The sequence below is a fragment of the Asterias amurensis genome, chromosome 1 (assembly GCF_032118995.1).
Source record: "Asterias amurensis chromosome 1, ASM3211899v1".
Lineage (NCBI taxonomy): Eukaryota > Metazoa > Echinodermata > Asteroidea > Forcipulatida > Asteriidae > Asterias > Asterias amurensis.
Window position 1 is genome coordinate 2,036,419 of NC_092648.1, and position 13,416 is coordinate 2,049,834.

Genomic DNA, 13,416 nt, shown 5'->3' on the forward strand with positions numbered 1-13,416 from the left:
AAATTACTTCTTTCTCGAAAACAAAAATCACTTCAGAGGGAGCCGTTTCTCACAGTGTTTTACACTATCAACCTCTCCCCCATTACTCGTTACCAAGTAAGGTTTTATGGTAGTAATTATTTTGAGTAATTACCAATAGTGTCCACTGCCTTTAAAGCACAATCTAAAACAACACTTTTAAATATATCGTGGGCGTTTCTTGCGGGGTATCTTTACGCGTCACTTACTTGTGTCATGTTTATTTTACTGTAATAATAAATGATATATATTCTTGTAAAGGGAAGTCTATCAAGAAAGGTTCAATTTCTGACATGGATTGGAGTAATCGTAATGGGTAAACACAAGCAACCGAGTGGGGCTTAAACCAATTGCTATGGTAGGCCCAAAGTGCAAGGTGATGAGTAAATACAAAGACTTACTGACAGAAATTTACCCTCTTTTTGATAAAAAATAAAATTTACCTTCTTTTTGGTCGTTTTATATCTGGACAAAAATGACATCAAGTATGACTTAGTTTTCCTTTAAGTAATTTTGATACTTTTTACAGTAATTAATTCATCATATCCATGAACCTTAGGCAGTGTGACTAAGTTTTTTTATTAAGTAATTTTGAAGATATATTTTGTCCATGTTTTTTTTTTGTTAGGCAGTGTGGGAGCGTAGTCATGGCAGACGATATTGCAGCCCGAGCTGAAAGGAAGTTTGGTTGGCGCGCAATTTATTCTCGTACGTTTAGGTATAAATATTTGATGACCAGCTGCGCGCTGAATATAAAATATACAAAACATAATTGATTTTTTTTTTCTTCTCTCTGATCAAATTCTGACTTATAAAAAATACATCAGGTTAAAAGGGTGATTTGCTTTTGGTAAATTGTATTCAAATGGGTAATTGTTATTCAATTTGAAATAAATACCGGGGGAATGGCTGGACAATTTTATATTAATTTTAACAGGGAACTGTTTTAAGAAAAGAAAAAAATGTGTTATTGTCCATTAGGTTTTATTGCTCATGTCCACATGTTTTATTGGTATTTGCTCAAAATAGCATAACAACTGTTAGCGATCAATGGAGATAGTATATAACATTGTGAGAATCGGCTGAAGTAACGTAGTTTTCGAGAAAGAAGTTATTTCTCACTAAAATATTTGAGTTTGATTTTGAGACCTAAAGATTTGATTTTGAGGTCTCCAATTCAAGCATCTGAGAGCACACAACTTTGTGTGACATGGGTTTTGTTCTTTCATTTATATTTCGCAATTTCGACGACCAATTCAGTTAAATTTCACATGTTTGTTATTTTGTGCATATGTTGAGAAGTGAGAAGACTGGTCTTTGACAATTACCAATAGTGTCCAGTGTCTTTAAGCGGCTGCATGAAATTAGGCACAGATGAGCTTGTGACTTGCAACTTTTTCTGAACTGAAACATTTCCATTCAGTTCATGCTCTACGAGACGAAATATTCCATACAGCAAAAAATATGATTTACCATCACATTTTTCAGTGGAGTGTATCAAAATCATTTAAAAACTTCATTTCATTCGTAAACTTGTCAAGGAACACCCATTGTTTGTTAATTAGCTAAGTAACATCTATTTCTTTTATTATAAAAATGAACATCATAACTCGTGACATATCAGCAATACAGATGAACTTATTTCATGGCTTGATATTTACCATCATGTTTTTCAGTTGAGTTTATTGACTAGAGTGGGCCCCAGTAACTGCAGCCCGTAGGGATTCCACAGTATTGTGATTCGAGGTCGCATCTTCAGTTTACAGTTCACATAATAGCGAAAATATTCAAACCAATCGATCTGTTGCTTGGCAGAACTGTTACAGTTGCCGTCAGAATATTTTAACAGAGTGAGTCAAAAGGAAGTTGACTGGGATTGTTGATGTTAAGAAAAACAAAAATGACACTCAAAAGTTCTTTAAAGCATATATTTAACAACGACTCTCTCCTGCTTATTAGACAAAAAGAATGAAAGAAACTGATAACTCCTGCAAGAGGAGTTGTCTATTTTAATAAAGGTACTCATTTTGCAAGCTGTCCACGGAATACTTGACAAAACAAATGAATGACTTTTTGTATTACCTTTGCTGCTTACTCAGATGTTTGGATTCAGTCTAGCATTTAACATTCCATGGACAGCTACAAACATTGCTTTCTGTGAAGCAGGCATAACTTCTCTTAGAAATGATCAATTTGGTTCATTTTTTTGTCAGATAAGCAGTAAAGAAGGCTTGAGTAATAATGTGTATCACTTGTGTTTTGAGTGTCAGTTGTTACTTTGTTTTTAAAGACACTGGACACTATTGGTAATTGTCAAAGACCAGGATGCTCACTCGGTGTATCTCAACATATGCATAGTATATGAGCTCAATCGGTCGTCGAAGTTGCGAGATAATAATGAAAGAAAAAAACCCTTGTCACACGAGACCTCAAATTTTAAATCTGAGGTCTCGAAATCAATTTCGTGAAAAATTATTTCAGAGGGAGCCGTTTCGCACATTGTTTTTTTTACTATCAACTTCTTCCCATTGTTCGTTGACAAGTAAGGTTTTATGCTAATAATTATTTTGAGTAATTTCCAATAGTGTCCACTGCCTTAAGGTCATACATCTCGGTCAACTTCTTTTTGACTCGCCCTGTATATCATAGTTCCGCTAGACTGTCACGAACGACTTGTATTCGTCAAGGAGCAAATTACACTGAGTGCAAGGATATAATGTTTGCATCTCATCACATTGTTTGACATCTGTATTTGATAAGTCTGAGTTGTCTCTTTTGGGGGTTGATAAAGTGGGAATAACAAAACAGCAGTGAGATAACATTTGGATAACAGCTTCTCTGGAATGACTTGTGATATTTAGCACTGAATCAACCATACCCAAACACCCATCTATTATGCAAATTTCGCTCAGTCGAGGTTTACCGAAGACAGCACGGACGAATTGTTTTGATGGAGTACTGACAAAAAGACAGATCGTACGGCGATGGAACGGTGAAACACCCCCCTAATAAACAACGCATCTTATCTTAGCTAGCGATATCAAGACAGAATCAGTGAGTTAGCGATATTAAAGGCACTGGTCACGTTTGGTAATATTTTCAAAGACCAGTCGTCTCACTTGGTGTATCCCAACATGCATTAAACAACAAACCTGTAAAAATTTTGCCTCACTTGGTCATCAAATTTGCAAGAGAATAATGAAAGAAAAAACACCATTGTTGCATATGTGTGCTTTCAGATGCCGAATAAAGGCTTCAGCTGAAGTCGTTTATTATTTGAGTGAGAAGTTACCTCTTTCTTAGAAGCTATGTTACTTCAGAGGAAGCCGTTTCTCAAAATGTTTTATGCTATCAATAGCTCTCCATTGCTCGTTAATACCAAGTAAGGTTTTATGCTAACAGTTATTTTGAGTCATTACCAATAGTGTACAGTGCCTTTAATAGTCAGGGAGATGGTTTGCCATCTCAAGATCTCCTGGAGGAACAAACCGCATCCTCCTGTTGCTCCAGGGTCCCTTCCAATCACATCTCCATCATCCATTAACGTCTTCCATTCGTACCTTATCCTTCATGCCATCAGATTAAACTACTGGTCCATGATGTACATCCAGCCATACTACTCTCAACACTAAGAGCTTTATTACACTGAAAAACAAAAGACTAGACCGAATTAGCAATTACCGTCTGTATCCAAGATGCTCTGTCTGAACTAGGGCCCAATGTCATAGGGCTGGTTGAGCAGAAAATACTGCTTAGTGCCGAGCAATGTTCTGCTAAGCCGAGTTGAGCAGTCAGTCACAAACTGTACAGGTGACATGGTCTTTTGGCTGGGAATCGTACTCGGTAAGCATAATTAAGGGCTTAGCTGCTTTGTGTGTTATAGCTCTATGAAAAATTTGGCCCAGAGCAAAATTTCATATATCTGGTTAAGCAGAAAAAAACTGCTTAACGATGTTCTGCTCAACAGAAATGAGCAGAATACAATTTAAACATTGTACAGGTGACAGTGTATTTGGGCTAGGAATCGTAATGCAGTAAGCATAATTTAGGGCCTATATTACGAAACATCGGGTCCAGGACATAATTTCATTAGAACTGCTTAAGGAGTAAGTATTCCTTGACATTGTTCTGCGAAGCAATAATGAGCAGGATGCCAGTCACAAATTGTACTTATGACATGCTAGTTTGGCCGGTAGCCTCATTCTGGTCAGCGTAATTTTGTTATGCTTAGCTAATTTTTGTGCTTATTTGGGCCCAGCTCATTGACCGGACAGGCAGCAACTCTGCTCGCTGGGAGGAAACTAATCGTAGGTCAATCTTCAAGTTTGCTTAATGTCAAGTCTTCTATGTACTCCTGTGTACTTTACCAAAGTTTCTCTAAAATATTCTTATTATAGTTTTAAATGGCCTTTAGTTTGACTACTGCTGATTTCTTGAAGAAGAATCAATTTCCGTACCCGTACATTCAGTTCTCTTATGTACACTCTGTGGACATTCCTTTGTCATGTGAACACTGTAAAAAAAAACACTGTGTGGACGTGTAAGTGATCTTTTGGGACAAACCCAAACAATTCAATTTCAATCTACAACCATTGAATGTCTTTTTCCTGTTAAACTGTGCGTGTTCAGATGTCCCAAGCCTTTTCGGGAACTTCTTGTTTGATGATGCTCTCCGTGCAATTAAGCACGTATTTTATTTATTACCTAAATAGACTCGCTCTGCAGTGTGTTGGTCAAGACAGTTGATAGACCTCTCGTCTACAATTTGAGCAGTCCCAAACACACACACAATGCCAGCGTTTCTTTAATTTCCTCATGTACAAAACGTCTCCAAGCCAAGTATCTCTTCGAAGCCAAGATGTCCCATCTCGAATCTGTATGAAAAAACTTCCCTGGATAATTACAAGACATTTTTATTTCACCTCGACATTTTCTCTTCATGTTTTCGCGGTGAACTTAAAAGCCCCCATACCCGCGAGTCTTAATTTCGGTATTTTCATTTTCCAAGTAATAGGAAACCAATGCCGGTGTAATTCTAACAACCTAAGGGTGGGTGGGGGCTCCTTCTTTAAGAAACCCGCCAAGCATATTGTCTTTAAGGGCCTGTGTTGGCAAAGGTCTTGTGATATTCAAGAGAGACTAGCGAAGCTCCTCCAGGGGGCACAGTTTGTATTATGATAATGTTATGAAGACTGTTATTCTCAACACATTCTGATCATGTATCGGATTCACCTGTTGATATTAAAAGCTACGAGTTTTATTTCTTATCGACCAGACAGTCAGACGGTGGTAAGATTGACACAATGACGCCGTCTTCAAGCGCTTCAGAGCCCCCCGTGTAAACCACTCGCGCCCGGTCATCCCACGGTGTCGTCGTGGTTTACTTAAAAAGTCATCAACCATGAACAGCTTTCTTATTTTTCTTTCACAACTTTCCCAAGACGATGTCGACACATACTTGACGGAAAAATAATTGTCTCTGGAATTTTCTCAAAACAACTCTAGAGGAATGAAGGTTTCTGCGTCACTCTTAAAGGCGCTAGACACCTTTGGTAAATGTTGTCTAAGACCTGTATTCTCACTCGCTGTATCCAAACATATCCCAAAATAACAAATTTGTGACCATTTGTGATTATCTTGTCATCTAAGATGCTAGAAAATAAGATTCTAGAAAATAATGAAAGAAATTCAATTGTGCTTTCAGATGCCTAAAAAGACTTCATGCCTGAAGTCTTTAAATATTTGAGTGACAACTTACCTATATCTTTAAAACTACGTTACTTCAGAGGGTGCCGTTTCTCACAATGTGTTTTATTATCGACAGCTCTCCATTGTTCGATACCAAGCAAGTTTCTTATGCTAACAAATATATTTTTAATAATTACCAATAATGTCCAGTGCGTTTAACCATGCTTTAACTTCAAAAAAATAAAGCTAAGTATTGAGAGGGTGCTTATGAATAAGAATTCTCGCTAGAATTCTGCTTTATAGATTCTACAGAAGACCCAAGCCTCGCTGCCATTACAGACCAGCCTAAATAATTGATGAAAAGAAAATACAATCTGTCTTAAAACAAAGAGCAAACTGCCTGGTGACGTGGCGTTAATTACAGAGGTTCGTTTATTGGCTTGATGCCGGTGATGCCAATAGGTTTCATGTCATGAAGAGCTTTTAGTGAAAAGGCCGTGACAATTTCAATTGGATCGTAAATCACCCACAGGGAACGTGAAGGTAACATCAAGCTAGCCCTGTAGATTAATCAAAGAGTATGGAGGTTTAAAAGGAACCAAATGTTACTTAGCACACCATCCAAAATACAATTCTCCATGTGCCACTTCTGTCTGGTACCCTGCTTGTATACTGTCTGTTGGTTAAGTGTGTAACTTGTTCGTATTTTATTTTTATTTTTATTTTATTACCTCCGTTGCACAAATACATAAAAAAAATATGACATTGGTAAAAAAAGGGAAACCCAAACAGGCACACAGGCCCACTACATGTATTATAGTGACCCTTGTTTACACATCAACAACCGAAAGACAAGGGACAAGCACAACTACCGGCAAACAACCGAAGAAAACAAAGAAATACTATAAACAGTAAACAAAACCACAAAGAAGATGGAAAAACTACAATTTAAAAATGGCAAAACATGATTGCACAAGCAAGACAAAATGGTTCTCTCCACTAATGAAAAACTAGTAACCATACCATTACGATTCCTTGTCATTTGATTTGGGGATCGAACATTAGATCACGTTTCAACCCTTTTATTGCCATATGTGCTGCCACGACGCTCCAAGATGTAACTTAAAAAGAATCCAATGTCGATCATTATAGGACGCTTCGCTGCGTCGTTTCCAAAATAATCGATCCCGCCCCCGTTGATCCAAATGTCGTGTCACGGAGGACAAGGTTGTTGTCTACATTGAGTCTTCAACGTTCTCCCTTGCACTGCAAGACATACTTTGTGTTGTTTATTAATGTGTTCGTATTAAGGAAATCCGTAACATAAATGTTCTCTCTCGAACAGTTGTCAGAATGATTCTTCCCTACGACCAAGATAATGATGGCAGTTTTAGGAAACAAGGCAGACATTGTTAGCCTTTTTAATGCCAACAAATTAGGTTAAAAAACTGCATGAGCTTTATATTTTCAAATATTAAGGCCTACATGAGATCAAAAGACAAGTGAGTTATTCTCAGCTTGTATATGGATTTTCTTATATGAATTCGACGTATAAATATAATGCAGGCTGAGTTGAATTCCTTGAAATGAATCAGCTTATCACCTCTACTGACATTTCATATATGGATTAAAACAATAACGGTCCAAATGACCAACAAATTACATTTTCTGAAAAACTGCATGTGCTTTCGTAGCAACAATTGACTTATTCAGATCAAAAGACCAGTGATTTGTGCTCAGTTAGTATAGATTTTCTGGTATTAACCTATTTCTGTGACGTCACTCTATTTATGAAAGCGTAGATTATTTTACGAATCTGCACTCAACTGTAATAATATAATAATAATATCGAAGTCTTATATAGCGCACGTATCTACCAAACAAGGTACTCAAGGCGCTGAGTATATACAAACTTTTCAGAAAGATAGGTTATTGCAGTGATGAATTCTGAGACCCAATTATTTAGCACCTTGTAAGGGTTTACAAGGTGCTACGGCGCATTAAGCAGCCACAACCAGGAACACCGGGGCGAACCCCTTCTCTTTTCGATAAGTGCACTGGGTTCTTTTACATGCGTTACACAACACATGGGACCAACGGCTTTACGTCCCATCCGAAGGACGAAGCAATGGTAAAGTGTCTTGCTTAAGGACACAAGTGTCACGGCTGGGGATTCGAACCCACACTCTGCTGATCAGAAACACCAGAGATTGAATTCGGTGCTTTTAACCGCTCGGCCACGACACTTCCACAAAGTTGAGTTGAGTCTACACTGAACTGTGTAGATTCCTTACGAATCTACGAATCTACACTTAATTGTGTAGATTCCTTACGAATCTACGAATCTACACTTAACTGTGTCACTAGATTCCTTAAGCGTCTACGAATCTACACTTAACTGTGTAGATTCTTTACGAATCTACGAATCTACACTGCACTGTGTAGATTCCTCACGAATCTACGAATCTACACTAAACTGTGTAGATTCCTTACGAATCTACGAATCTACACTTAACTGTGTAGATTCCTTACGAATCTACGATTACGAATCTACACTGAACTGTGTAGATTCCTCACGAATCTACGAATCTACACTTAACTGTGTAGATTCCTTACGAATCTACACTTAACTGTGTAGATTCCTTACGAATCTACACTTAACTGTGTAGATTCCTTACAAAACTACACATAACTGTGTAGATTCCTTACGAATCTACACTTCATTGTGTAGCTTTTTTACGAATCTACACGGCCATTCTCCCTAACTAAATGGGCGAATAAGTAAATTATAGATTAGGAATATCTTCCAATGTCATTGTTCTCACATCAGAGAACCAAAAAATCTTAATTTAATCACCATGTATGAGAAACCTTGCCTCATCTACTGCAACTTCATATCAGCCTTACTCCCACATGCCTGTAGCTCAAAGCCACAGTGGTTGTCCATGGAGCTACCGCACTTACGCCAGACACTAATTGAGTATTATCATCGCTCCAGTAACTGTGTAATTTTAGGATCAATGCCTGCGTTCAAGCCAATAACCATTAGTGGTTCTAGTCTCGAGCATCGATGATGGATGGCATTATATCGCTAATAACACCGTAATTTAATTTGCCATATCGTAGAAAATAATTTCTTCCGAAACCGCAGTATGAATATTTATATTGTATAATGGAAGATAAACGTGAACAATTTCAAGGGACGTTGTCTTTTATTATATATTTGGGTTTACATTTTTAACCGAGATGACACAGAAAATATATATATATATATATAAATATCGGTTTAGTTTTTAAAGTCTTTGCGACCTACATAGGGTCTGTCTACGTACGTTTTGACTCTGAAACATAAAAAAGGTACGTGGTAGGCAGCTATACTTCTGATGGTATGATGCATTTTTCGAATAATTTCACTTCTAAGTGCTACGGTTATGGTAAAATATATGACTTTTTTTCACCAACAATTTGAATATAAGAAGCGTTACCGCGGTAACGCTTCCCAGATAGTGTTTTCCTTTGGGAATTATTCTTTCTGCGAGGACATTTTCGCTCCAGACTTTCGGGCAAATTCTCAAAAATACAACACCTTTTGAAATAAAAATTTCACAGGTAATTTTTTTTTGTATACAACTACATTTTATATAGTATAAAAACCAAAGGTATACATTGCCTTTAAAGGTACTTGGTACTTACTCAAAATAATTATTAGAACAGCAACTTTGTAACGAGCAATGGAGAGCTGTTGATAGTATACAACATTTTGAGAAACGGCTACGTCTAAAATTACATATTGTTTTTGAAAAAGAGGTAATTTCTCACTCAAATATGTGACCCACTCTGTGAAAATGAGTCACATGTCGCCCAATGCAATATTAAGTTATGGACAGTTTAATGTGGAAAATGTTAACAAATAAAAATGCTTTTCTTGTTAAGATCTTTAGTTGCATGGTTAACCTTTAGAATACTTTCCTTTAGGCAATGAAGCTATGAATACAACAATTTTGTGATCATACGTAGGTCTAACTTGTATTCTATTGCACGAAATGGTAGTTTAAAATATCATTTTACTTGTAATTCGTTTTTCACAAAAAATTGTGTAGTGGCTAATTTCAAACGGGAGTAGCTCAGCAATGCAACACTCCCAAAGCTTAGACACATACCAAATTACTGCTGCTGATGTGTTCTTTCCAGCCATGCATATAACTCAATTCCTGAAATTGCCTACATCTGACTCATTTTCACAGAGCGGGTCACATATTTGAATCTGATAAAATACTTCAGGCCTGAAGCCCCTTTTCGGCATCTGAAAGCACAAAAAAGTACATGTGTGCAACAATAATGTTTTTCTTTCATTATTCTCTTGCTTCCAATTGAGTCAACATTTTTTTCATATACTTGGATATACACCAAGTGAGAATACTGGTCTTTGACAAATTACCAAAGGTGTCCAGTGTCTTTAGAGCAAAAGCTAAACTCTTCTCTCACACTTTAGATGCCCAATTGAGCCCGCATTTTTACAGATTTGTTATTTTAGGCATATGTTAGGAATACACCAAGTGAGAACACAAGTCTTTGACAATTACCAAAAGGTGTCGGGTGGATTTCACAAAGAGTTAGGACTAGTCTTATCTCAAGTTGGGACCAGTTACTCGTCCTAACTTAGGACTATCCATGCAATTTGTATATCTCCTAGGACTAGTCCTAAGTTAGGACTAGTCCTAACTCTTTGTGAAATCGACCCCAGTGCCTAACTTCGACTTTCACACTTTTACTGGGGGATAAAGAGTGCACGGTGCAGTACAAATCCAGCAGCGGTGTTATATGTCATATTGACCGTGCATCATGTGACATGTCACGTAATATAGCATCGATCTACTGTCAACCATAATACCAAATGCTCAAGAAATGTCTCCCAGGCATGAACTCGAGATGGCCTGCACGCATTGGTAATGGAGACGGGGAGAAGATTCTACGTATAAAGCGGTCTTTACTGCAATGTGGCTCTGTCTTCTAAAACATAAAGAGGTGTATAAATAAATATGAGGAAATATTGAAGGTAGACTCAATCGTAAATGAAGTTATTCATTTCCATTCGTAGTTTTTGTAAACTTGGATACAACCAACATGTAAACATTTCAGCAGATAAGGAGGCGACTCTTTTGAGGGGCACATAGTAAATGTTATAGCACGGTATTTAACTATAGCACGGCAGTTAAATATAGTACGGTATATAAATAGAGCACGAGACCTACATTAAAACTCACACACAGTACATGTAGGGCATACACCTTAAAGGAACACGTTGCCTTGGATCGGACGAGTTGGTCAAAACAAAAGCGTTTGTAACCGTTTTTTATAAAATGCATATGGTTGGAAAGATGTTTTAAAAGTAGAATACAATGATCCACACAAGTTTGCCTCGAAATTGCGTGGTTTTCCTTCTACTGTGCAAACTAACATGGTCGGCCATTTATGGGAGTCAAAATTTTGACCCCCATAAATGGCCGACGTGTTAGTCGACGAGGTAAAAGGAAAACCACGCAATTTCGAGGCATGTTTGTGTAGATCATTGTATTCTACTTTTACAACATCTTTCTACCCATTTGCATTTGATAAAAAACGGTTACAAACGCTTTTCAAAGACCAACTCGACCGATCCAAGGCAACGTGTTCCTTTAATTAACGGGCTAATTGTAGCAAAAGACCTGTACCCAAACATACCCTGGGCTAATTGTAGCCCAAACCTCGTACCCAAAATTACTCTGGGGCGATTTGAAGCCCCAACTCTGTGCCTAAATTAAATGTTTCTACTTCTATTGATACAACCTTGTGAAAACTTAATTTATTTCGGAAGGAGTGCTGACTCTGATGTGAAGAGCTGTTGGTTTGGTGTCGACGTTTCGAGCAGTGTACTGTGCGCATCTTCAGGAGAAATGCTTATGTTTTAACGTAAGATTTTGAACACGTTTGTTGTTAAAGACTCATAACTTGTCCAGCTTTTATAACTCTTGGATTTATGTGGAAATAATGACACAAAATGTCAACTTTCCCACAGGACCAGTATCTTGCCTGCCATACTAGCCAAGGAATGTACAAGGTCGCGCTTATTGTAAACAAAGTTCACATGGTCTTTATAAGATGAATCTAAGAAGGTGAATGTTAACCTCAGATAAACCATACATGTAGAGGTTTTGTTTATGAACTCGTGGAGTTGTTTTCAATTTAATTGTACGATATGTGAATGGGATTTTGGCTTGTGTAATGGCTGAGGCTCAAAGATTATATTCTCGTCTAGACAGTGAGGATCAAAGCCCTGCATAATATTTCGCGTCCTTCCTCCTTCTCACATGAAAGATGAGTCTAATTATGTCAGGCCCTAAAACACCAATACCTGTAGAGATTTGTGGACAACTCGTGAAATCTCCTTAAATTAAATTGTATTACGTGTAGATGGATGTTGGGCTTGGATAATAACTGAGGCTCAAAGATTATAATCTCGTCTAGATTGTGGGGGATGCAAGCCCTGCATACTATTTTACATCCTCCTCCTTCCCAATGTGAAGATATATATAAGATGCATCTAAGAAGGTGAATAACCTCAGATAAGAACCATTGAAGATTCCTCCTCCCAGAGAGTGAAGCCAAGGGAATCGTTTTAAATTAAACCAAAACGGCCCTGGTTTGTTTCTCGAGTGTAGATCTGTGGGATTCCACTCGCCTCTCTAAACTCCACTTGACATTTTGTCGATGTCACCGTCAGGTTCCAGCTGAGACTAAAGCAATAATAGCTAGAGACCGGCACGCTATGTTAAGGAGAACCACCGTGAACGATGGTCGAACATCAGTTTAGGAATACTGTTGGCTCATCGCGTAATCAGAACGAGAGTTAACGGCACTGCCGTCGATTTCACCAAACTCTTCCTAACTCAAGATTAATCTTAGGACTTATAGGACGATTCCCAGCCTTTCACAAACATGTAAACTTAAGATTAATCCACGGTCAGGACGATTTACTCGTTCTATCTCAAGAACGTACTTGGTAACGAGTAATTGAGAGCCTGTTGATAGAATAAAACAATGTGAGAAACGGCTCCCTCTGAAGTAATGCAGCTTTTGAGAAAGAGGTAATATTTTACTCAATTAAAAGGCTTAAGGCATGAGTTTTTGGATATTTTGTTGAACCATCTGAAAGCACACAAATTGGTACAACAAGGCTGTTTTTCTTATTTTATTTTTGTCTTGCAACTTCGATAACCAATTGAGCCCAAATTATTACAGATTTGTAATTTATGCGTTAGTTGGGATTCACCAAATGAGAATAATGGTCTTTGACAATTACCAAAGAGTTAAGACTAGTCTTATCTCGAGTTGGCACGAGTTACTCGTCATAACTAAGGACTATAGCCTTAAGTTTTTAATATCTCCTAGAGTTAGGATTAGTCCCAACTCTTTGTAAAAATCAACCCCAGTGCCTTTAATCGAACAAAACATATGGCACTTGCTTCTGGTATTTGTTTGGCGCGCAAATTTATGAAGCCCTAGTTTTTCTGCATCACACGTCTGGGAAAGCACCAGTCTACACGACTGCAGTTTAATCTATGTTTGTAAACATGGCGCCAGCAACGACAATATGATCGTTCCACTTACATTTGGAATAAAAAGATGGATATTATATTAAATCTGACGTGTCTCCGTGACGTATTGCAGATA